Source organism: Ctenocephalides felis, unplaced genomic scaffold (assembly GCF_003426905.1).
Source record: "Ctenocephalides felis isolate EL2017-DRISC unplaced genomic scaffold, ASM342690v1 CF-g0.4_SCAFFOLD_00845, whole genome shotgun sequence".
NCBI classification, from domain to species: Eukaryota; Metazoa; Arthropoda; class Insecta; order Siphonaptera; family Pulicidae; genus Ctenocephalides; species Ctenocephalides felis.
Window position 1 is genome coordinate 57,858,427 of NW_020536999.1, and position 25,246 is coordinate 57,883,672.

General features: G+C 29.4%; 1 protein-coding gene across 1 annotated transcript in view; it reads right to left on the reverse strand.

The window, feature by feature from the left end:
• LOC113386399 overlaps positions 1-25,246 on the reverse strand; it is a 653,774-nt gene that overhangs the window by 56,623 nt on the left and 571,905 nt on the right. The gene's annotated exons all lie outside the window — the stretch shown is intronic.

A 25,246-nucleotide genomic window follows, 5' to 3' on the forward strand; every position in this document is an offset into this window, starting at 1 on the left:
TTAGGATAATTGGTTGATGCGATTTGATACAACCGACATTAATTTATTGAGTTTTATCATAATAAACAGATATAACAATGTGTTAAATGAAATATATGAAATTGGATGCTTTTTGATTAAATGTACCAACGGAAAGAACCTTTGGATTGATGATTACAGATTTTCATATACATATATTTTCTGTAATGTACTGTGAATATGTTTACAAATTACTGGTAAAAGCACAATATTCAACGATGATTAGTGAAGATACTCAACGATGCAGAAGTACCTTGCACAGGTCATTTAGGGTGAAAAAGACCAGGAAATGACAGAAGTTATAAAATTTTAATTATCATGTGGAAGTATTTCTAGATTGAGATTTTATTGTTTTTTTTTTGATAATTCTTTCTTAGCAGTTTAACTTCCAATTTTGACTTTAGCTTCGTGTTCAACGTTAAAAAATACATTGGAAAACATATGTCACATCTAATACTGACTACATTTTTTATTTTGCGGACTTGTGTAATCATTTCAAGCCATAATAATCAGAGCAGCTAGAATACCAAATTGTGATAGGGTAGAGCAGACTTTTAAGCCCCGGGTTAATAGGTCCACCACCGATATCTCAAAAACAAACCAAGTTAAAATTTTTTTAAAAACAATATTTGAAAGTAGAGCCATCAACTTGATTTTTACGATGTTGCTAGCGGGAGAAAAACAAATTGGTATTTGTTTTGGTTGTGAGCATTGTTGCTTAATTTATAAGACCTTAATATAATTTTTAGGTTAACCATATCTAATATAACCCATTGGTTTATAAGGCGTATTATTTATTTCAAGCTAGATTCACAGTTTTTGTATATTACCTCTATAAAAGCTTACACCTGTGTGCGATAGAACAGACCAACTGAATCTTTAGCCTGACAAAGGTGTAAAAAATAAAAATAGCAAATAAAATAGTTAATTCATTTGAAAGACAAGGGATAAATCAAATAGTTATTCCAACTCTGCTGTTGAATATTTCTGGCAAAATACGAGATCAAGGTTATTTACAGTATTATCTCTTGTAGATGCTGTTATGCGTTATTGAAACACATCATGTGTTTGAAAATTTGTTATTACTTTTACCTTATTCAATTTTATTTTCAAATTTTTTTTTTCTCTGCAGTAGTATCATGTGATTGTTGTGTTAGTTGTAATTGTTATTATGTGTTTTCTCCTGATCTACTGAATGATGAGACACATCTAGTCTCGAAACGTACAAATTTAAAATAAATATTTCTTCATTAGACGCATTGGCTGTTTTATTCATTTCAGTATTATCTCTGTAAAAAATGCATCCATAAAATTTATATTTTACATTGGTTGAATAATAATGTAGCTATTATTTTGTGAATTCGCCTTGAGATTAAAATAAAACATTAGACTTGCTTTTTCTCTGGCACTGCCTACGGGATAAAAAGCACCCGATTACATTTTTAAAAAAAAAAACAGCAACTAGTGGTGTATGGCATCGTGTCTTAAGGCAAATTTCTGGAACTTCCTGTACCGTGACAAAATGTTTGAGGAATATTAAATAACTTCAAATAGATTATTATAAATAAATACTATAACATTATCTAATATTTATAGGAATTATTAAACTGAATTGAAAAGTTAAAATTATTTATTTAAAATAATAAGCGAGCTTTAGAGTTTTAGCAAGAATTAAAACTAAAATCTGAAAATTCCAAAATCGATTGTTTTATCAACACAAGGAGAAAGATTTTTGAATCATTCAAATCGGATGGTTAGTTCTTTCAAAAACTTTCATTTTTTGTACATTTAGCTCCGTATCTTTGAAACGGTTGGACCTGCATTTGCCAAAAACTAATCACCACTTCTCCCCATCATTATAAACTAAATGTATAGCAAAATCTCGATTACTATTTTTGGCACTCTTTGCTCTGTATCTCCGTAACTACTGGACCTGCCTTTGTCAAAAACTAATCAGCACATCTCCCTATCAAAAATAATACAATCAAATCGGTAGATACCGAACAAATGCGCCCGAAAAAATGCGGACATACAAAACACACGCACATCCTTTTTTTAGGTATGCCAAAATGTTCAGAAACATTGAACGTGAAGATATGCAAAAATTTTCATTTTCGAATTTCGGCCTATTACTACAACTACCCTATGGGAAGTTAAAAAGAACGTTTTTAGAATGATGAATTATCTGAAAGTTTTACTGAACATAATCAGATAATTGTTTGATATGTGTTATTTGCTGTCATATAATTAGTTTGGTTTTCGCAATATAATTGCTCAAAGTTAAGTAGGACCTTCGTACCTCACTCTTCGTCTTTGGTTTCGTATCTAAACAATATTATTTTCCAAGTTGTATGTCATTCCACTGGCGACATGTTCAGCACCATTCCGCATTATTGGAAATTTATCCGTATAGAGAGACATGTGAGAAACATGGTTTTTTGTAAAATATATTGTATTTTTTGTACTATCGCCGTTGGAGTGACCTCTCTTTATTAGTTGCGAAGCGGCCGGCGGTCCGTGCGGTGTTCCGCGCAACACGCACGCGTTATATTGAATCAATTTGAGACGTGATCAATCACGGCGCGCATCGTCTATATAGATACATATACATTTGCTCTTCTATTTTAGATACACCACAAAAAATATTGAGTACGGTCATTAGGAACAAAAAATGGAAACATGAAAGGCCTGACAAATAATTTTATCAGTAAACTTTTTGACAAAATGTGTAAAACTTTGATTTAGGAAACAAGGTTCACATATTGCGCAGTTAAAAATGTAGTAAAAGATTCCCATGTTGGATAAGAGATATATAATTTACACATATAAATAAAATTTGAATGTCTGTTTGTAATATTAAACTAGCAGCTAAAGCTAGTTTAGCCATTAGCCGTCAATATATGCATATGAACATTAATAGGGTCACCAATTATGGACTGTTACGTTGTTACGTTGGCAATCAATAAAAATAAAATATTTTGATTTATGATTTAAATATTAAATTTTTTAAAATATATCAAAATGTTCAGTTATGATTCTTGTAATAATATTTTTAAAAGAAGTTTTTGAGCTCACTTTTTGTTTTAGATGCACTTAAACAAGAACCACTAAAAACTTGAACGTTTTCTAACTTATAGAAGTTCAAGAACAATTTTAGACTAATAGACCATTTCAATACCTCTCCTGAAACTATAACGAATAAAATATCGTTAGTATCATGGCGTGAAGTAATTTTTTTCATAATAATTAATAATTCTTATTATTTGTTAAATTTAAGGTGGTTTCTTGATACCAGCATTTTTGTATTCACCATTACCACTAGATTTACGAACAGAGGCAATTTGACTCAACAAAAATTTGATCACTTAATACACATGAAACATTAATATTAATTTTTACAAATATACATTGGATTTCAGTTATGTAATGTGAATATTCATTCTTTTTTCTCGCAGAGCCCTTCATTTCGCATTATAGAATGTGGTATATCTATATTCACAGTGTGAGCCAATTTGACTCACAGAATAATTTAACAGTTTTGACCAGAAAAACTGATGTATTTTTGTAATTTGTTTGTGAGAGATATTCATTGAAATCAGAAATTACATGCAATTTATAATTTGCCTTGATTCCAAAATTATGGGAAAAATTTACAAGGAATATTCAGGTTTGTTGTCATTTTACGCTGTGCATGCCAAATAATCAATCATATGCGATAAATTCGGCATCAAATTGTATCCGGAACCTGATGTAAGAAGCAAATATTTTGTAAAAAGGTTTTTCATACTTGGGCAGGGATGAAACTCGAGGATCAAACATTTCCTTTGGAGAAATTTTATTAGCAGCAAGGTCGCAGAGCTTTCACAGAGCTTTATGCTGTAAACGAAATATAACTTAATTACTATGCAAAACTTTCAGTTAGCCCTGATCAGGAATCATAGAAATCGTAGATTGTCATGATATGTCGACCATTATAAATGGTCCGATTTCAATACAGATTTATCAAGAGTTCGTTTTTAATTAATGAATTCCCACAACAATGATTTCATTTGCGAAAGTGTTACTTGGAAAAAAAAACTACTTTGGTTAGTGGTTACCTCTAATTGCGGTAGCCAAAAACAAACAATGATAAAGTTTTCTACATAATTGTATAGATCTAAGAAATAAATTTGACAATTTATAGAAGCAATCCTTAGTAAAAAGTTTTACTACTATTTACAAAGCATAAGAATTGAAATAAAAGTTACAAACTTGTTTTATAAACACTAACTTATTAAAATAGCGCTAAGTATGGCGTTGATGTACTTGACCATATGGTAAAACATTGTTTTCAGAAAATTTCTGATAATAAACATTTTATTAAAATTTGCTTAGAACTATTTTTTCCATAAACTTCCATCTTCCTACATAAGTCAAATTGGCTCACTTCAGTTAAAATAGGTATATAAACAACTTCCGTAAATCTAGTGTTTACTATTTTATTACAATGATGGACTCATAAGGTTCGTCTAGTTATATAATAAATATATGAAAATAATAGACAAATCTTAGAACATAAACTCTAAACGAAACTATCACGTACCAGAGTGTTATGTTTTACTATTCACAATTAATTTTTATTAGAATTTTACATAGCCATGACTTTAATGATCGCAATCTTTGTGAGACGTTGGGAAAACAGACAGGAACTGAAGTACTTATAATGTGAACCACTTTCTGCCAACGGAAATGTATACAGGGAACATTGAGGTAAATGTGGTCATATGTAAGAAAAATTTTAGTTATTTGAGGTAACCCCATAGGCGGGGTAAAATGGGACAACCAGGAGGCAAACAGTTCCAATGTCTTAATACTAATTTAAAGGGATTTTGCGAATTAATAATTACATTATTCAGTCAATACAAAATATAAATTTTATGGGTACATTTCTTACAAAGATAACACTGTATATAACCTTGATCTGGTATTTAGTCAGAAATATTAGTTACAGTTAGTTAAACAAAGTATATATTTGCAATAGTACAAGTATACGATTTTTTCTCAGTTTTACTCCAGTGTACCCTAAAGAGAAATGAAAGTAGCTACTCTACTTGATTATTATTACAACAAGGAGAAGGCTACGCCAGAAAACGAACTTGTAATGTTCGTACGAAAAGAACGGAAAGGGGCTTATATGAACACGAGCGCTCCGACGTTTTAGGTATATAATGTCTGAAAATGGGATAGTTTTCCACTTCTCTGATGCAATGTACTTTTACACAATAAAATTTTAGTAGAGAATTGAGTACGATGACAAATGCATATGCTTTTGTTAAAGTTGGATATTTAATTTCGAGTTGGAAATGGTAGGTCGTTATATGTAATATGTTTTTGGCAAATGGTAACTATTAACTTATTTTAATGCATTTCATATCGTACCGTATTTTTATATCTTATTCCTTCATAATTGCATTATATACACATATACAAAGATTAGATATTTTCTATTCTCCATACATATACATATACATATACAATTTTTTTTCTATTCTTGTTCAATAAATTTAATTTTGTATCTATTATTGTAACCCATATAATAGCATTGTGTTATAAATTTTTTTAAGTAAAAAAAATAGTTGCCGTCAACTGGTTTTAGATTAATTAGCGAGAATAATAACGATATTTATTATGACATCTTCGAGAAAAAATAAAAATTTAACTCCAGCCAGAATAAAATAATAAATGCATGAAGAAGCTTGGCTAAATAAATATGGTAGGGCGGGGCACAAAGATCTAATTCGATTTTGAGCAATTATATTGTGAAAACCGAACTAATTATATCATAGCAAAAAAACACGTATCAAACAAAAAAGTATCTGATTACATTCAATAAAACTCCCAGCAATTCATCATTTTAGAAATGTATTCTTCTGCTGTTATTTGAAAATTTGTAACCTGGTCCTTTCTACCCCATAAGCTGGGTAACTTGGGATGGCCAGTGGGCAAATAGATCTAATCACTTATTTTAATTTTAAAGAGATTTTACCAAATAACAGCTACATTGTTCAATAAATGCAAAATATAATTTTATACGTACCTACATTTTTACAGAGATAACACTGTATAGAAATAATAAATAGCAGAATTGGAATAACTATTTATTTAACGTATTTTTTGCAAAATTGCTTTTTTAACTTAATTTACTTTTTTATTTACTATAAATAATACTTTTGTTATGGATTATTATATGGCTGGTAATACATCTTTATGACTACTTTAAATTATTGTTGTTATGAAATTCTAAATATTACTTTCCGTAGGGCAAGTTATAATAATCGCAAAAAATTGAAATTAAAAATTTTTATATATCTTTACATTTCAAAACCTAAATGAACCCAAAAAAAAACAAAATTTATATACGTGCGTGCGGATACAAATTTTCGTCGACGATTTCGGGAACACTGATGAAGCGATTTGAATAATTCAAAAACATTCGATTCGTATTGATGAGGAGACGTGCTGATTATTTCTTGGCGAAGGTAGGTCTTGCTGTTCCGAAGATATGGGGCAAAAAGTGCCAAAAACGGTAACTCAGTTTTTAAAAGAACGGAGCGTCCGATTTGACTAATTCAAAATACATTTTGTATTAACAAGATGAAGAATTGATCAAATTTTCATGGTGGCAGGTCTAGCGGTTTTGGATATCTAGTAAAAAACCAGTAAAAAGTAAAAAAAAATGTCATTTGGCGGTCAAAAATCATCATTAGGCATATGCACATCAAATTATCAGATATTTTATAGAGATTTTGACATTAAGTATAAGTAAGTAATTTTGTTTACATTCCTATGGGTTCCGTACCAATGTTTATTCGTTAGACGGTGAAGCGGCGCTTACGCGCTTCGATATTTCATCTCTATGCAGTTAAAGCAGTACGATTGCTTTGAAAAAAAGTTCAGAATTTCCAAAATATTTCAAAATAAATAAATTTTTCTTCAAAAAGTCTCTTTTTTTTCAAAAAATCTAATATTTTTTCTGCAAACTAATCAAAAACCTGTAAACCCCGCTCTACCCTATTCTATTAAACCTCTGAATTTAAAACAATGAAATTTACTCAAAAAAAATTAAGCAATAGTATTTACTATTTAGCAATCATCATTGCTAAAGTTTTCCTGTGAGTGTTAGTTAAACTACCACAAAAAGACATTTATTCCAATAAATATTCTCAACTTTTCTTTTAACCAAGATTGCAAGTAATTTGAGGGTATTGTTCGCCTCGAGATTTGTGTTTACCTGTGAGATGGAAGTAAGAAGGATTTTATCACGGCATAAAAGTAAATAGTTCCGGTCGTTTTAGGTTTCGGCTCATTGCTCATGAGACCTGTTGTTGACTCGATACGATAGCTGAAGATTTTCTCCTATATCCAAAGCTCAAGAGATCCTTCTTGAATCCTCAATTTGATATAGGGTTTGTTCAACCCACGATGGGTTCTTCAACACTAAAATCCACTATCTGATAAACCAATTGATCGCTAATTGGTTTGCGAATGGATTAACTGCATTCGATGAGTGGAGGGTTTAGTGGAAAATCGAACAGGAATCGGGATCAATAAATATTATGAGTGAAGTTGATATGATTATTTTTTTCTATGGATATTAATGTACGATTTTATTCATTTTACTGATTATTAGGAACGTTGAGAATTCTAATTTTGATGTCAACGCAACAGTTAACTGGTGAATTTATAAAAATAAGTTGTCATAGCATGAAAAGTATCATATGAAATGTAAAATTAACTATTGAAGTAATAATGTGTTATTTTTATCAAGCTATTTTGGAATGACGACATGCAGAAGAGAAGTTTTTGCGAATCTCCAATATTGATTCTGGTATTTTTAATACACTATAGACCTCGCATTTTTAGAAATGTATACATCATGTAATATGCAACAATTAAAATAAGTTTGAAAGTTTAGAATTGAGATAAGTTTTTTAAAGATAAATATATTTTATAGTTATCATGCAATGTATAAAAAATCAGCATAGGACTATAATTCTATTATCGGTCAAGATAATATTGTACAACAAAAAAATTGATATACAATTGATTGACCTTTTATCAAATATATCAGCGTTTTTATTTAGAATTTAGCTACCCCCCTGGCAATTGCTTCAAGGAAAACAATTAAGGCAAAAAATACTAATTAACTAAAAAGCACCGCTCTACGTTATTTTCCTCCCAATTCGGCTTCTACTAAATTTTTTCACGCAATAGATTGTAATTCAGGCAAAAATTAAAAAAAAAATGTTATTACTATATAAATATAGGTGGGAATAATCAAAAATACATATAATAATCTTTTTATTTTAAATTAATAATAATATATTATCAGCAAAACAACAGCAGAAAAATTAAAAGTAATTATAGGGAAAAAACTGGGTACGGTTGTGCCAGGGTGCGGTAGTGACAGTAGTCATAACAGCTAAACTATACTGATTTTGAGATAGAGTTTAAAGGAAGAAAGATGAAGTATGTTTGTTCGAACAAGTTTTAATTGAGTCAGCGCCCTGCATTACCATGAATTATGGACCGCATTGCTTTTGAAGAGTAAAATAGTTTCTTTGCTCGATTTGTTTTAATGACTGACTTGTATACAGATAGATCACTTTGTTTGCTAATTTACTGTAAGTAGAACATTAGTAGTGAATTATCAGCAATTAGTTTTTGCGTAAATAATTTAGCTCAGATTTGTTTATATAAGTGCGCGTTGGGTACGGTTGTGACATACATTTTTTGCCCTTTTTAAGTAATGATTATACAGATAAAAAAAATCTAACTTAACTAAGACAATATACAAAAGAGAAAAAAAGAAAAATTCAATACAAGAGAACAAAGGATTTCTCAAAGAGCTTTTTGTTAACTTTGTTTAAAAAATTATGTTCTGTTATATGTTGTTATATCATATTCATAAACTAAATAATTATGATGTGTTGTGTTACATATTTCTGACAATCAAAGTCGTTATAAATCATTTTGGTCCTCATACTTATAATTTTTTAACTTCCTGAGGGTATGGCCGGTTGTGACATTGGCACTTTTAATTTTATGACTAATTTTAATACATTATATTTAGGGACAGTATTTCAGTATTTCCACGTAGACAAATATTCAAATTACCATTTAATTTACTTTTCTCCCAGATAGCTAGTGAATTAACAAAAATATTGCTTATCAAAAAAGTGAAACAACCGTACCCAGTCGCCCCCACCGATCTCTTTATTTCAAACTGATTGCAATTCTTTGTCAGCAATGTAACTAATTCGTTCGTCTGTATATAACTTTGATCTGGTATTTGGTCAGAAATAAGTATCTGCAGAATTGGCATAACTATTTATATAACGATTCTCTTGCAAAATTGCTTTTTAACTTAATTTTTTGTATTTACTATTATTCATTGTTTACATCTTTGCCACTTTAAAAGTTCAGTTGGTGCTTTTAACCCGACCCACGTAGAGGCAATATAAAAAAACTGTCAAACTTAAAATTAATAATACATCTCATAAATATGTTAAATAACCAATACTTAAACATTATATTAAGGTCCTGAGGGTATGGCCGGTTGTGACATTCGCCCTTATGATTTTATGACAAATCCATCGTATTTAGGAACAGTATTTCAGCATTTCTACGTAGTCAAAATTCAAATTACTTTTAATTTACTTTTCTCCCAGCTAACTGAAAAATTAACAAAATTATTGCTTATCAAGAAACAAAAAAGTGGAACAACCGTACCCAGTCTCCCTTACGATCTCTTTATGTCAAACTGATTGTAATATTTTGTCAGCAATGTAACTAATTCGTTCGTATTCCATTATTCTTCCCGATACAATAAATATCTCTGAGAAAATGTATCTCGTGTAATGTATAAATATGATTTATCCACTATCGGTTTTATTTGCACCTATATATTGTCTTACTTTCGGAGCAGTGGTTATGTTTACGGTGGAAAATATTTATGAAAGCATGAAATGTGGGACGCCCGCACGAATAACTAATGATAATATTATTCATGGAATCGTCGAAAATAGTTTACTGCCGATATCAAATTTGTATCTGATATAAAATTTATTACACTATTTGTTCAGCGCTAGCATGTTTTACATTTTATATCATTTATCTTTATGCAAATTCATACGAACACGATTATGGACATATGTACGCGCGGTTTGTAAATGCAATAAATCAATTTTAGTTTTAGCGATCATTTAAAAGATTTTGTTCAGATGAAATAGTAAAAATTCATATTTGAACCATTTATAGGATGATTGTGTAATTTTCCATACTAGTATTATTCCTATTGACAATTTTTGGCTAAAATTTAGCTACTTATTATGATTGAGCAGAGCTTAAAAATTCGAGGGTAAAAAGTCTTACCTTTATCTCAAAAGTATAGAATTTTTTAACCATACTATTTTAAAGTAGAAGATAAAATATGTATAATTAAGCATCACTTCAATTCCTACGACGTTGCGTTATAGATAAACGGCCAAGTTTCCATGTTCATACCAAAAGTATTGTTTTTGTTGGTAGTTTTTTAGATTTGAGTTCTTGTATTTAGTATATGATACCCCAATGTAATTATAGGTACACGTTATTCAGTTGTTTTGTAAAATGTGCTGTTATTCTTAAGTTAGATACAACAGTTTGTATATAACTTCTTTAAGAGCTGAAATGTAGGTGGGGTAAAGAAAATCACCTCAATCTTTGCCTCAAGTTAAAAATAAGAAAGTTTACAAGAAATAAATTATATTAATCATTGAAGGCATTCAAGTTGCTGGTAAATATTTTTGAGTAATGCTAGATCAAGGTTATATACAGAGTCAAAATATGCCCATGAAATTTGAATTTGAATGATGCAGCTATTATTTTGTGAAATCCTTTTAAGATGTTAACTAAGGATTGGTTTATCGTCTATTGGGTAAAAACTGATAGATGGCAAATTTAATGAAAATAGTAAAAAAAATTTTTTTCCTAATTAGAAATTAACTGAAAACTTTGATGAACATATCACGATAGTCGTTTGCCCCGCAAGGTCTATTTTCACTTGGAAACATATTTTGGAACTATATTTCCTATTGAATTGAAAATGGATATTACTTCTTGATATCTGATGTATATGAGACAAATTGATAATCATTCAATCAATTCTCATGAAATTTTTTGTCGAAATACTAAATCCAGGTTATTTATGATAAAAATCTTAGTAAAAATGTTATATAGTAACGTTACTATTTCACATTGGTTAAATAATTGGACCTTTGTGTCCCGCCCTACCCTATCTTCTGAAATATAATTTGCAAATAAATATCTGAGTAAGCATTGGACATAAAATGAAATATAATGTGAGAATTAAACGTGTAAATCAAAATTGGAAACAAACAAATTGGTGGATGTGTGTGGGATTCGTGCCTTAAGACAAATTGCTGGAACTTCCCGCTCCGTTACGAAATGTTCGAGAAATATTAAATGTTTTCAAATAGATTACTATAAATAAATACTGTAAGATTGTCTAACATTTACAAGAATTATATAAACTGAATTGCACAGTTGAAAATATTTGTTTAAAGTATATTAGAACTTAAGTCAAATTGAAACATTTTTTTTCCAAAAGCAATTATTTTGTTAAAACAGAAAGTTAAAAATATTAGAACTATTATATTAAAAATTATACAAAGCAAGTTTTACACAAAAAATTATAAATCAAAAATGTATTCAAGTAAAAATCAATTTTTCTTCGGTATTGCAATTATATCATTTCTATAATAATATTAAAAATATATAAAATATATATTTGGCGTAGGGCTGCATTTTACCACGGAGAAGGAGTTAATTCTAACAGGAAAAGTTAAGAGTAATATTGAATCGTTAATCTACGATTGTTATTCAAAAATGTTTCCAGTCAAAGTCTTGGATAGAAAAATTATTAAAAAGTTCTTCACAATAATCTGCAATTACACAATATTCTGTTGCAGTCACTTACCAATATAAAAATAAAATGAAATATTGTCGAGAATAATGTGATTTTTACAGGAAATTACATACTTTAAAACAACCAGGTAAGTTCGAACTTTGTATAATTCGCTCTCATGAAAATCCGGAAACCAACTCCAATAAATATATAGAGACGATAAAGAAAATCAAAACCGGCGGTCATTGGAACACACGGTCGCGGACTTCAAAACTTCTGGCGTTGCTGCCAAGAGTAGAAGGAGGAACTTTTGCCAGGATAACTTTTGCCTTTTCTTACTTAGTAGTTCTTATCATAAGAAAGCTCACAGAAAGAATTTATATCACAGATAGCAAACTTGTGAAAAACGTAAACTATCGGAGAAACTTGGAAGTTCAGCCGCCTTTAGTGGATAGATAGAAAGTGCAGTGTGTCCTTTTACACGATATTTGATAGAGAGAGATGTAGAAGGAGAGGTGGTCTTATGTAAAGTGGATTGATCGTGTTATTCTACAATATTGCTCATGTACTGGTAGCTCTGTAAAGATTTTTCAAGAGTCTTCGAAAACAAGGTAACGTGAAGCTGAAACTTCATAAGTTGATAGCGAGTTGGGATCGATCATCTATAAAGGACGTATTCCGCAAATTTTCAAACTGTATTCGAGAATCTAAATCAGTATGTTTTTATTGGGTATTTGTTAAATAATTTAAAATGCGTAGCATTACACAAATTAAAAAAAGAATGAAATGAAATAAACAGGCAAGGTGTACTAAATATAATTCTAGAGAGAACAGAAAAATTGATGTCAAACTATTACTACATATCAAGTAAACTATATAGGCACTTTTCATTATTATTTAGCATTAAGCTTAGTGATGTATTCTAAATTACGTATTTTTACCAAATTAATATATAAGATTGAATTAAAATTTTTAAATTTAAATTCATCGTATATATTTGCTATATTTTTACAAAAACTTGAATTAATAGATACTTGTCTGTCAAATGCATTAAAACACATAAAATTTACAAAATACGTAACTGTTAATTTTATTACTTCTTTTTGTAGTGGCTATATTCAGCATCATAATTTCAATTAATTTCTTTTTTTTTATTTTCTTTAATATGACATTTGAATAAAATACTGCATTATATAAGCGAAGAGCTCCAATTAGACAAAGGCAAAACGCAAAAAGGTCCAATTAGACTTTCAGTAATTAATAACCAAATTAATTATTAATTAAATGAACTATATTATAACACGTAACATGTTTTAATATAAAACAACCAACTAACTAATTATGTTTAGTAAAATTCCTAGTTAATTTCTAATTATAAAAATATGTTTTTTAGTTATTTTTCTAAATTTCGTCATTTTTTCATTTTTATCCCATAGGTTGAATAATAAGGGACAGCCGGAAGGCAAACAGTTCCAAAATAATAGGATTTTACGAAATAATAGCTACATTATTCAACCAAAAAAATACAAACTTCATGTTCCCATTTCTTATTAAGATCAAGCTGTATGCAATCTATTTGTCTATCTCTTATACAATTGCTCATTTAACTTAATATACTTTACTATTTTTTTATTGTTTATCCCTTTGCTTGTGTAAAGATTTGGTTGTCCCTTTATACCCCACTCTCATGTAAGTTTTACAGGGGTTATATGGAATAACCGTTGAATCTAACTTAAAAATATCAATACAACTCATAAAACAATTAAATAAAAACGTATAATTAAAAATTATATTCAGATATCATGATCTAAATAAAAGAGCTCAAATCAAAATACGATCATCAAAAAATACATTTGTTATGAATATTGAAACATGACCGTTTGATAGTAAAGTCGTAAGATCAAGAGTAAGTTAATGGTTAGTTATGTATCTTTTGCCTTTTACTTTAAAATAGTAACGTTCAAAAATTCTATACTTGAGATAATTATGCCGGACCTTTTAACCCGCATTTTTCTAAGCCCTGATCTATCTATGGTCACCAATGTGAAAATATGTTAATTTATTAATTAACACATTAATTAAGTTTTTCAAAAAAGTATATTACCATATATTGTTTACAAAAATATCTAAAATGTCATGACAAATTTTGCGATCTTGTGAAAGTGTGAAAGTTTACTTGATCGCCACATCACTCCGTTGTAGTAATTTAAATGAATTTTTTATTTTTAATATACAGTCCTCTTTAACAAAAATTTCATATAAAATAATAATAATTTTGCCATTATGAATTCTATAATGTGTATAAAATTCGCAATGGCAAAATTAGTAATAATTAATTAATTAATTAATAATGAAGTTTTACATGATAATTATGTATACATACTTTTCATATTTTCATTCGTAATTAGTAAATGTTTTGTATTATAAGAAGATAGTAATTGCATCTTAAAAAATAAAAAAAGCGTTTTGTTATAACTACTCATTCGTAGACAAAATAGTCAACCATCCTACAACCCATCCATCCCACCCATCAGTCAAATTTAATAATTACAACCTCACCACACAAAAAAGTTCCAGTATTTATCTACCTGTATTACCTTGATCGAAGGCCATTCGTTGAGAGGAGATAAACGATGACAAGGGAAAAATCGTGCGCAAACTATGACGTGAATTTTCGTCGTGATGGCCTCACAAACATTACAAGGCAACGGGGAGCGATCACACTCGCACGAACGCAGACTTCGTCGCGCAGACGAAGAGTAGGCGGAGGAGCGCCGGCCGAATGTCACCCGAGGGGACTTCGAACAAGCTATAAGGACACACCGAAGTATGGTCCAATGTCGGCTGATAGTGAGGTGCCAAAAATAAAGGTTTTCTAAACCGATGGTGTTAAATAGTCAGTACATGAGTGTAGAATTTTTATCTTTAGCTAACAAGTTGTGCAACGTGCATAGGAAGAAAGTGTAAGACACGTAATGTTACTTAGCAAACAGAACTCGAAGCGTCTACTTTGGTAGGTTCTAAATCACAAAGGTTCTAATAAATTCAAAATGATTGATTATTAAAGACTCTACTCGAATTATTTATAGTAGACACTATATCTATAGAAATATACAAAAATTCCTTTTCATCGCAAGAATTTCGATTGAAATTTATTCCATTATATTAGCATTGATACCTAATTGTATTAATTTTTTAGTAAGCATTGATTATTCATTATGTTATATATTATTTCAGTATGTCAAGAAATATTATTACAAAAACGTGAAGATTAGCATTAATTTTCACTTGAAGTTAGGCAAATTTATAGTTCAACCTTTTGGAAACGTCATCTATAGAAATAAATGAAAAATTTTCTTTATATCAAGAATTTCTATTATTCTATTATATTGTCATTAGCAAAATCTGTTTTATAGCAAGAATTTCTATTATTCTATTATATTGTTACTAGCATTGTCACTATTGTGTTAATTTTTTAGTATGTATTGATTATTCATTATGTATATTATTTCAATATACTAGAAAATCTTATCACAAAAAACGCGAAGATTTAAATTAATTTTCACTTGAAGTTAGGCAAATTTACAGCTCAATCCTTTGGCTACTAGTGTGTTTTGGTAATTACAAAGGTTCTGTATTATTTAGGAAATTAAATACAGATTCAAAGTGATTGGTTACTAAAGATTCTACTTGAATTATTTACAGTTAAAACTACGTCTATAAAAATATATATAGAAGATCTTTTATAACAAGAATTTCGATTGAAATCTATTCCATTATATTAGCATTGTAACTATTGTAATAATTTTTTAGTATTGATTATTTATTGTATTATATATAAGTATATTATTTAAATATATGAAGAAATCTTATCATAAAAAAACGTGAAGATTCAGATTAATTTTTACTTGAACTTAGACAAATTTATATTTTAACCCTTTCGAAACGCCATTAAATTACGTCTATAGAAATATATAAAAAATCTTTTTCATAGCAAGAATTTCGATTCTTTATTATTATTATACTATTCTATAATATCACTGTTAGTAATTGTCACTATTGTGTTAATTTTTTTTAGTATGTATTGATTATTCAATACATTAAATATTATTTCACTATGTCAAGAAATATCACAAAAAACGCAAAAAATCAAATTAATTTTGACAAATTTACAGTTTTCCGCAGTATTGTCGCTGCTGTACAGAACAGCGGGTCTATTAGTAGTGTCAACTGACCAGGCACTACCTACATATTAGAAGAAATTTTTATCATATCAAATTTTTAACAATAAAAATTGGTAAAAAAATTAAAAATTGCGCTTCAATATAAATTAGAATTACCAATAGTTTGATACACATTGAAAATTTTTGAAGCAAATATCGACACAGACGTAGTACGGAATACGGATGTTTTCCAAGGACGACACTCGTATACACAAGTATTGGGTGGATGTTGTCCATGAACGACACTCGTGGCGAAAGGGTTAAAAACGCTGAGTCTCAAAATGATTTTTTGATTTGGTAATTGTATCAAAATAACCTTATTGTAGACTTTCTGAATAAAGATAAATATCTTATTTCTCTAAAAAATAAAAATACATTGGTTCTCAATTAAAAAGCATTAAATTACAAATTAAAACATCATGCAAGATTCGATGCAAGATCATTATTAGTTAGGGAAAAAAATTATGCTTACACTTACATTATCTTGATTTCTATGCAAAATGTAACTATTATAATACTAATTCACATAACAACATAAGTCATATTGTAATGTATTTGTCATATATAAGGAAATTCCACTATCATAAATGAAATATTGTAAGATAAATATGATAAAATTTTTAAGCATATTTTTAAATTATTTTCTTATAATAAAATTATAAAATTTTGAAAAATTTGCAGGTTTTAGGAAATTGAAACAATTGGTATTTGTAAATATAGAAAAAATAGCAACATTTGTGAAAACTTTATAAATGCAAATATATAAGTCTAGGAATCTATAATAAACGTTTTATTTAAAAAAATCAAAATCTGTATATGCTTTAAAAAATCTAACATAAGAACTTAACAACTTAATGAATAAAGAAATATATTAATTAGTTACTGAAATATAAGTAAAAATGAGCAAATGATTTATTAGGGAGTGTAAAATAAATATGTTTCATTGATGCATCTACCAATTTTAGATAATTTTTACATACTATCATATTGTCCATAATATAACTTTTTTATCAATGCCAAAAGTTTCTCAAATTTTACATTGATTCATCACAAAAAATCTCGACATAGTCGCAAAGCACGTGTTTTTAATTCTATATATTAGAACTATAAAATTAATGGGGATTACAATTTGAGGTGCCCAAATTGAATTATAATTGAATTTAATGAGATTATATGTAATCATCAAATACAGGTATTTAGTTTTTATGCTACTAATGACCTGGAATTCTATTTCATGTATGTGATTGAGCATTGGATCTATTATAACATATAATTATGGCTATTTTAAAGAAACTATTCGAAAGATAATTGCAAATGGTGATATAAAGTTAAAATTTTTTGCACGTAGATCAGAGCATTCGTGATGGTAATTTTGGAAATCTTGTATAAGTACAATTAACATAGCATATCATCTATGTGTACAACAGCCTCAAATGGATAATATTTTATTCATTCATTTTTGTCTTATCCAAAACTCTTAAGAAAATGCCAAATAGAAGCCGATCTGTTAATTGAATTCGGACTTAACGACTAGCAATTTATTGCACATTTTTAAATATAACACGAAGCTACGAAGTGCAATTGTCTCCTTAAGAGAGTGTTTTGATCTAGAATTTGGCTACAATCGAGTTTATTTCTTTCTATAGTTTCAAAGCTTAAACTGATGTATAAGACGATTTTTCAAAATTTATATTATTTGTAGAGATATAGATGTTTGACCACGATTATCCTGTTTCCTTTCTCCGAAACGCGTTTTTCTCGAAACTGTCTTTTTCGACACGAACCCATGATTTCTCAACTCATACTGAACGGATTTACATGAAATTTTTACAGAGTCTGCCTTATAGACTTCTCTTCAGTATGAACTACGCTCATTTCATCCTCAAGATGAATCAAGATTATCACAAAAATGTTGTAATTTTTTTTATCTTCTCAAAACAGTAATCAATAAATTGTGAAAAAATATAGTAAAAATGATATTAGCCCTTTCCCAAGCCTTTCGAAAATTGCATAAAATACATGTCTCTGAACCAGAGTATCTACTTAAATTCTTTGAGTATCTGTGGCAGTGTCCTTTCTACTAGGTGGTTCTATATTTATACTATGTCAGGACCACGTACGCAGTCGGAAAATAAATATACAAACGGTATATATTAATTATTTGGTTGGAAGAGACGTGAGTTCCGGTGATATTGTTATCTTCTAAGCGCCGGAGTAAGGTGGAACACGGTCCTTCGGATAAATAACAATTTAGCATTATGATCGCACGTTCGGCTCCACGTAGGAGACACAAATTCACTATTCATTATCGTATATAGTGAGTAGTATAATTTAATTGGTGGTGCAGAAAATGCGATAAAAATAAAATAATTATTTGGAAACACACATTAAGCAAAAAACTTTATGTTTAAATATAAATCAAACATAACTAAATTCTTACGTCGGTAATTTTTATATCATATTTTACTTAGTGTATAAAATTAAGTTAATAAATCATTTTTAGTATTTTTAACTTTTGACATAATTTAAAAAAATGCAAATTTAGCAATTGTTTGCACACATTGACTTTAGATCTTAAATTAAAGTAAAATCTTATTATTAAAGAAAATGAATTAGTATTTAGTATCTAGTAGTAAATTTATAAATGTGAATATATGTGATGGTCATATATTGTATTTTACCATCACGTGTACCTGTATTTTAGAATAGTATTTTTTTTTAACTAATAGAATTTGTTTTAAAATATGTAAAAAGATTCTGTAAAACAATTTCTCATATAACATTATTTTCCATAAATCCATATTGACCGACCGCGGTAGTTATTTAACCTAACAATTTTTTAAACTTACCTAAAACGAAAAAGCGAAGAAAATGTTATCAGTAGATAAATTCTAAGAACTGTTATATAGTTTAAAAATTGTAGTTTAATGTTTAATAATGTAAATACTTCATAATAAGTTTAAATCGGTCAACTTAGTGTTAGTTTAGAATAATGAACAACCGTTTGAACTATGAACAAACGAAAAAAAAAAGTTCTGTTTCATAAATTAGCGACTGCCTTAAATTATAATTAGAAGTTCTTTTGATATTCTAGAATTAAAAAAAGTCAAAATCTGAATTTGGGGATGAGCGCAGATCATACTGAAGAGAAGTCTATGAAGACGTCTTTGGAAAAAGTTTAAGTAAATCCAGTAGGTCCTGTAAGTCCAGTAGGTCCAGTAGGTCCAGTAGAATTTGTGAAATCGTTGGTACTGTATCGAAAAACACAGTTTCGAGACATGTCCATGTTGGTTTATTATATTTGCAGTCCAATTATAATTTCCCAAATTTTATTTAAAGTAACATCTAATAAAATCTTGTGATGCATAAGCCAATTATGCTTATGTGCACCCTGAAGAAGAAAGAAAAACTTTTGAAAAATAATTTGAACAGAAATAAAGCGAAATTATGAATAAATATAATTTCCTATTCGAATGCTGCCTTCTTCAATAATTTTTTGCTAAATTAAACATACAAGGATTTAGAAAATATTAAGTAATAGTAAATGTCTAATGTAATTCACATTGTATAGCGTGTCTATATTATTATATTAGTGAATGAGTTGCGCATATTTTCAATAAACTTTTTACTAAAATAACATATATTGAAATTATCGAATTATCTTTTGTATCAAAAGTAATTTACATTTACATTTACGTTAAAAGATTTAGAATTAACTAATTGTAAGAGTCACCTGGTAATTTAAAAATCATTATTTGATTAAATACATTTTCCCAAGTTATACTTATTATAATAGTCCTCTCGGACTGTTTTTTAATTTGAAATTATGCTGATGAGCCTATAATTTTTTAAACGCGACTTTTTTGTTATATAGTTTGTTTTGTTATATATTTTGTTTTCACATCTGTCTTGAAATGGGCAACAAGTAAAACTGCAGAATTGAAATAAATGACTAAAAATACAATATCTTCTGACCATTATCAGAGAATATAAAAGCTATTTATTCCCACAATAGGCAAAACATTATTCCACACTACATAGTTTTGCTTATAAATAAGTTCGAGTACAGGCCGTTTTTCCAGTTGGTATTTTCAGGCAAATGGCGCCACTTGAGAAAAACTGAAGCCAAACTTTAATAGCAAATAAGAGTTATAAAACGAATTGCATAAATGCTCTATTTGAATCGTAGTTTGAAGTTGCATGCGTGTTAAAACTGCAACAAGAAGTTTAATTCCGGAACTGCAATTTTCTGAAGTACACAGATCTTTTCACATTTAATTCTAGACCTATATTAAAAGTTAAACAAAACTGGGACATTCCGCTAATAAATATCTAGATATAATGTAATGCTTGTAATAACACTCCGTTGTTTTCTCGACCATTTTCTTGTAATGAAATAAGTTTAGTTGTTCTAAGTCTTGCGACTGTGAGTATAACCGTCTCTCAGGCACAGCTATTTATGGATATTAAAAACACTTCAAAAACAATGCTTTTAAAACTAAAATGAACTTCTGCAGCCAAATGTTTATCTTGCAATAATAGTTGGATAGAAAACGAACGTTTTAAAAATAAATATTTAGGTTTCATTTTATGATCAGGTTTATAATCATGATGTTGGAAAACTATTGTTATTATTGATGTTGGTACTTCTTGATGAAGGTTTTGGGCCATATAATTCTAAATTAGTAGTAATTTTTAGTACAAAAAATAAAAAAAACACAACAATTAAAAATATTATAACTTCTGTAATAGTTAGACAGTACAACAAAACCTACTTGCTTAGAATATTACAATACCCTAACATATTCATTTGACACACAAATAATTCATTATAGTATTTGCCTTATATATAGTAATTTATAATTCAAGTCCTGTTTCCATTAGCCAAACCCAAATACTATAATATGGACTGCTCTCCACGTGTTTGCGTGACTACTGTCTAGCAAGATCAACATACCAAAATAGCTGGTGAACACTTCACAAATTGTTACAAAAAAGCAGTAGTTTTTATATATACCAACTAATTTTGTTGTTTACAAAAAATTATGAAATTTTTAGATACAGCCAAAATATCTTTGAAAATATGTATGGATCGTGTTGGGCAATTTAATAATTTTCTGATACTTCGTAATAAAATGGTAGAATTATTGTGCAATTAGGCAAACAATGGAGTATAATATTTCTAAGTACTACCAAAAATTTGCTGATAGTCCATATGGAATAGGTGCAGATAGGAAAAAAAAGACATAGGCCATATGTTCTACATGGTGAAATATCGCCTAGAATTTGGATGAATTGATCCAAATTTGTCAGCAGAATACTTTTTGGTTGACTAGTTAAGTGTTGACGTCATAAACTGTACCAGACATACGTTTAAAACAGTGATAATGTGGTATAAAACTACAGAGATTTTGAAAGAAAGAACAATATATCACACATTAAGGTTCATCTTGACTTTTGGCAATTAAAACGCGAAAACCAAACCAGCCATAACGAAATAAACACAACATATCAAACAAAGAACTATCTAATTATGCTTAGTGAAAAACCTGGCTAATTCATCGAAGTGTTTTCCAAAATTTGTCGCCTGGTTTTTTTACCCCATAGGTGGGGTAAAATGGTAATGCCAGGAGACAATCAGATCCAATGTCTCATCTAATTTTACATAATAGTAGCTATATAAACCAATCAAAACAAACTTTGAATTTAATGGACACATTTTTTAGAAGGCAAACACCTAGCATATGACCTAGATCTGGTAATTTGTTAAAAATAATAATCAGCAGAGTTGAAATAAATATTAATTTAATTTTTCACATGTAAATTTTAAGTTTAGTTAATTTTAGTTAAGTAATTAAGTTGAGCATTAAGTTGAGTAATTTTAGTTTAATTTTTCTTGACCTAATTTACTATTTTATTAACTTTCGTAGGGTAGTTATAGTAACAAGCCGAAAATCGTAAATGAAAATTTTTGCATATCTTCACATTTTGAAGGTTTCTGAACATTTTGGCATACCTAAGAAAAATTGGATGTGCGTGTGTGTACACATTATTTCGTTCATGTTTTCGGGCGCCCGGATCAACCGATTTGGATTTTGGAACTGATAAAGAGATGTGCTGATTAGTTTTTGGCAAAGGCAGGTCCAGCCGTTACGGAGATACGAAGCAAAAAAAGCAGAATATAGAAATCGAGTTTTTGAGAGAACGGAGTATCCGATATTGAATGATTCAAAAAACATTCAATTCGTAATGATGGGGAAAAGTGTTAGTTTTTTAGCAAAGGTAGGTCAAGCCATTTAGTAGATACAGAGCTAAATGTACAAAAAATTGCAGTCTTTGAGAGAACTAAGCATCCGATTTGAATGATTCAAAAAAAAATTCTGTTGACATAACAATTGCTTTTTGTATATCGAAAATAATTCAGATTGTAATTTTGATACTGGCTAAAGTTCTAAAGCAATTCAGTTTATATAATTCTTATGAAATATATTATAGACAATGTTACAGTATTTATAATAATCTACTTGAAAACATTTAATATTCCTCGAACATTTCGTTACGGTACGGAAAGTTCCAGCAATTCACCTTAAGGCACAATGCCATTCGCCACTAGTTTAATATTGTTTTATAATTTTTATTTTTGGCAGGTCAAAAGTTCAATTGGTCTTTTATACTCCTACTATATATCAACTTCTATACATGATATATAAAACAAACTGTTGAATCTAACTCAAGAATAATACAACTTATAAAACAATCAAATAACGTATACTCAAAATGTATATTAAGATCTTGTAAACTAAAAAGCACTCACAATAAAAAAACTATCAAAAAAATTATTTTGTTGTGGATTTTCAAACATTGCCGTTTATCTCTTGATAGAAAAGTCGTAAGATACAAAGTGATGGCTGATTATACCTCAATTTTCTAATATTGCAGTCAAAAATGGTTGACTTTGTTTCATCTCGAAAAATCGTGTGTGGACCTTTTTACCCACCAAACTATAATCCCAGCTCTGCCCTATTCTAAAATGTCTTAAACATATTCCTCAGCTTCTCCACTACCTTGTGTGCCGTATCCATTATGTGTGCTCGTCTTTGGGCTAAACATCTCATAGCAATAAAAACGAAAACAAAAACGCTCTACGGTCGGATAGTATTCAGAGAGTACGGGACTTTTTCGTGATCCGGCACAGGCCATGCCGAGCCGAGGCAGGCCTGGAAAGCTCCTCTGCGGTACGGCGTACATACCCAATGAGCCGGCATGATCTGCATTATGCATACGCCCGGAGTCGGCGGAAGACAACGCCAATAGCTCATGATTGCGCGCTATCTCCCTGCGATGTAGTAGAGACGTTGCAGAGAGTAAGGCCACTCAGACTGGTTGAATCAACACAAGTGGACCCAGCGAATTTACATCGACTAGATGGAATACTAAATTACGTTGCTTTAGACGAAATTCTTTCTTATTTCGCCAAGATAAGAGATTTCAGTGCATATACGATATGGAGTCGTTGTAGCGCTATATACCTTTGCAGATTGACTTTACCTGTTCACAGTTAGAAGGCCTTGGTGCGAGATGTCTAGATTGCACATGAGGCAATAAGAATGAATCTAGTAATTTATTTAACTTCCCGTAGTGTAAGTTGTAGTAATCGTCTAAAAACTGACAATGAAAATATTTGCATGGCTTCACGTTTCAAGGGTTTCCGAATATTTGGCATACCTCAGAAAAGTTTATGTGAGTGTGTGTGTTTTGTGTGGATGCAATTTTTGTCCACGATCGTATCAACCAATTTAAAATATCCAAAAAACACTTGATTTCTATTAATGGAGAGACGTGCTAATTAGTTTTTGTCAAAGACAGGTCCAGCCGTTTCGTAGATACGAAGCAAAAAGTGCAGAAAATAAAAATCGAGTTTTTGAAAGCGCGAAGCATCCGATTTGAATTATTCAAAAAGCATCCAATTTTTAATGATGGGGAGATGGGATGATTAGTTTTTGGCAAACACAGGTTCAGCCATTTTGGAGATAAGGAGCTAAATGTGCAAAAAATTGTAGTTTTGGAGAGAACAAAATATACAACTATAGTGATTTAAAAAACCTTTTGCTTGTATTGACAAAACTGTTGTTTTTGGGGAAAAATTTTTTGAATATCGAAAATAATTTGAATTTTAAATTTAATATATTTGAAAATATTTAATATTCTACGAATATTTTATTACGTTACAAGAAGTTCCAGCAATTTGCTTCAAGGCACGATGCCATTCACCACGTTTTAATTTTCATAAGAAATTTGATAATTCATGAAAAAAAATGTGACTTTCTTACTAACTAGGTGTAAGTGCCACTTTGCTTTTGCCATTAACTTCCCAACATGTGTAAATAATCGACTTTAATCAAAAAACTGAGTAGCTGTAAAAAAATATAATATGAGGAACTTGCGCAGGTTATTTTCACTTTGGAGAAAAATGCAAGCGAATTAGGTATTTGTGCAAAAACTAGTCAGCACTATTCTCTAATAAATGACATTATTCGAAGAAGTTTTGCATTTTCAAAACAAATTCAAATTTGTTTTTAAAGAAAATTGTTGCACTTTTTTGCTATTACCAAAGAAACGGCTCGAACGATCGTCGAAATCATCACGCAACTGACTGAGAATTCTTTCAAGAATTCGAGTTATATCCAATGGCTTCTAAATTTTTTAAATCAGCGAAGCCATAATTGCGAAAAGGCTGACAAGGTCAAAAATTGACACATACATACTACAGTACATTGATAAGTATCATAAAAAAATAGAAAAAAATCTCACATGCTTCAAAAGTTATTAGTTTTTAAGTGCAACCTAAGAGCTTTGGTAAAAATGTGAATTTTTTTCGATTATTGAGATTAATTTCTATTATATTCATTTAAGCCTTGGATCATAAATAACATATCTAGGACTGCAATCAAAAATAATAACAATTGTGCTCATTTAAAAAGTTGAGACAATTTGTTCAAAAATCTCACATACTTTGAAAATTTTTATGTTTCAAGTACAACCTAAGAGCTTTGGTGAA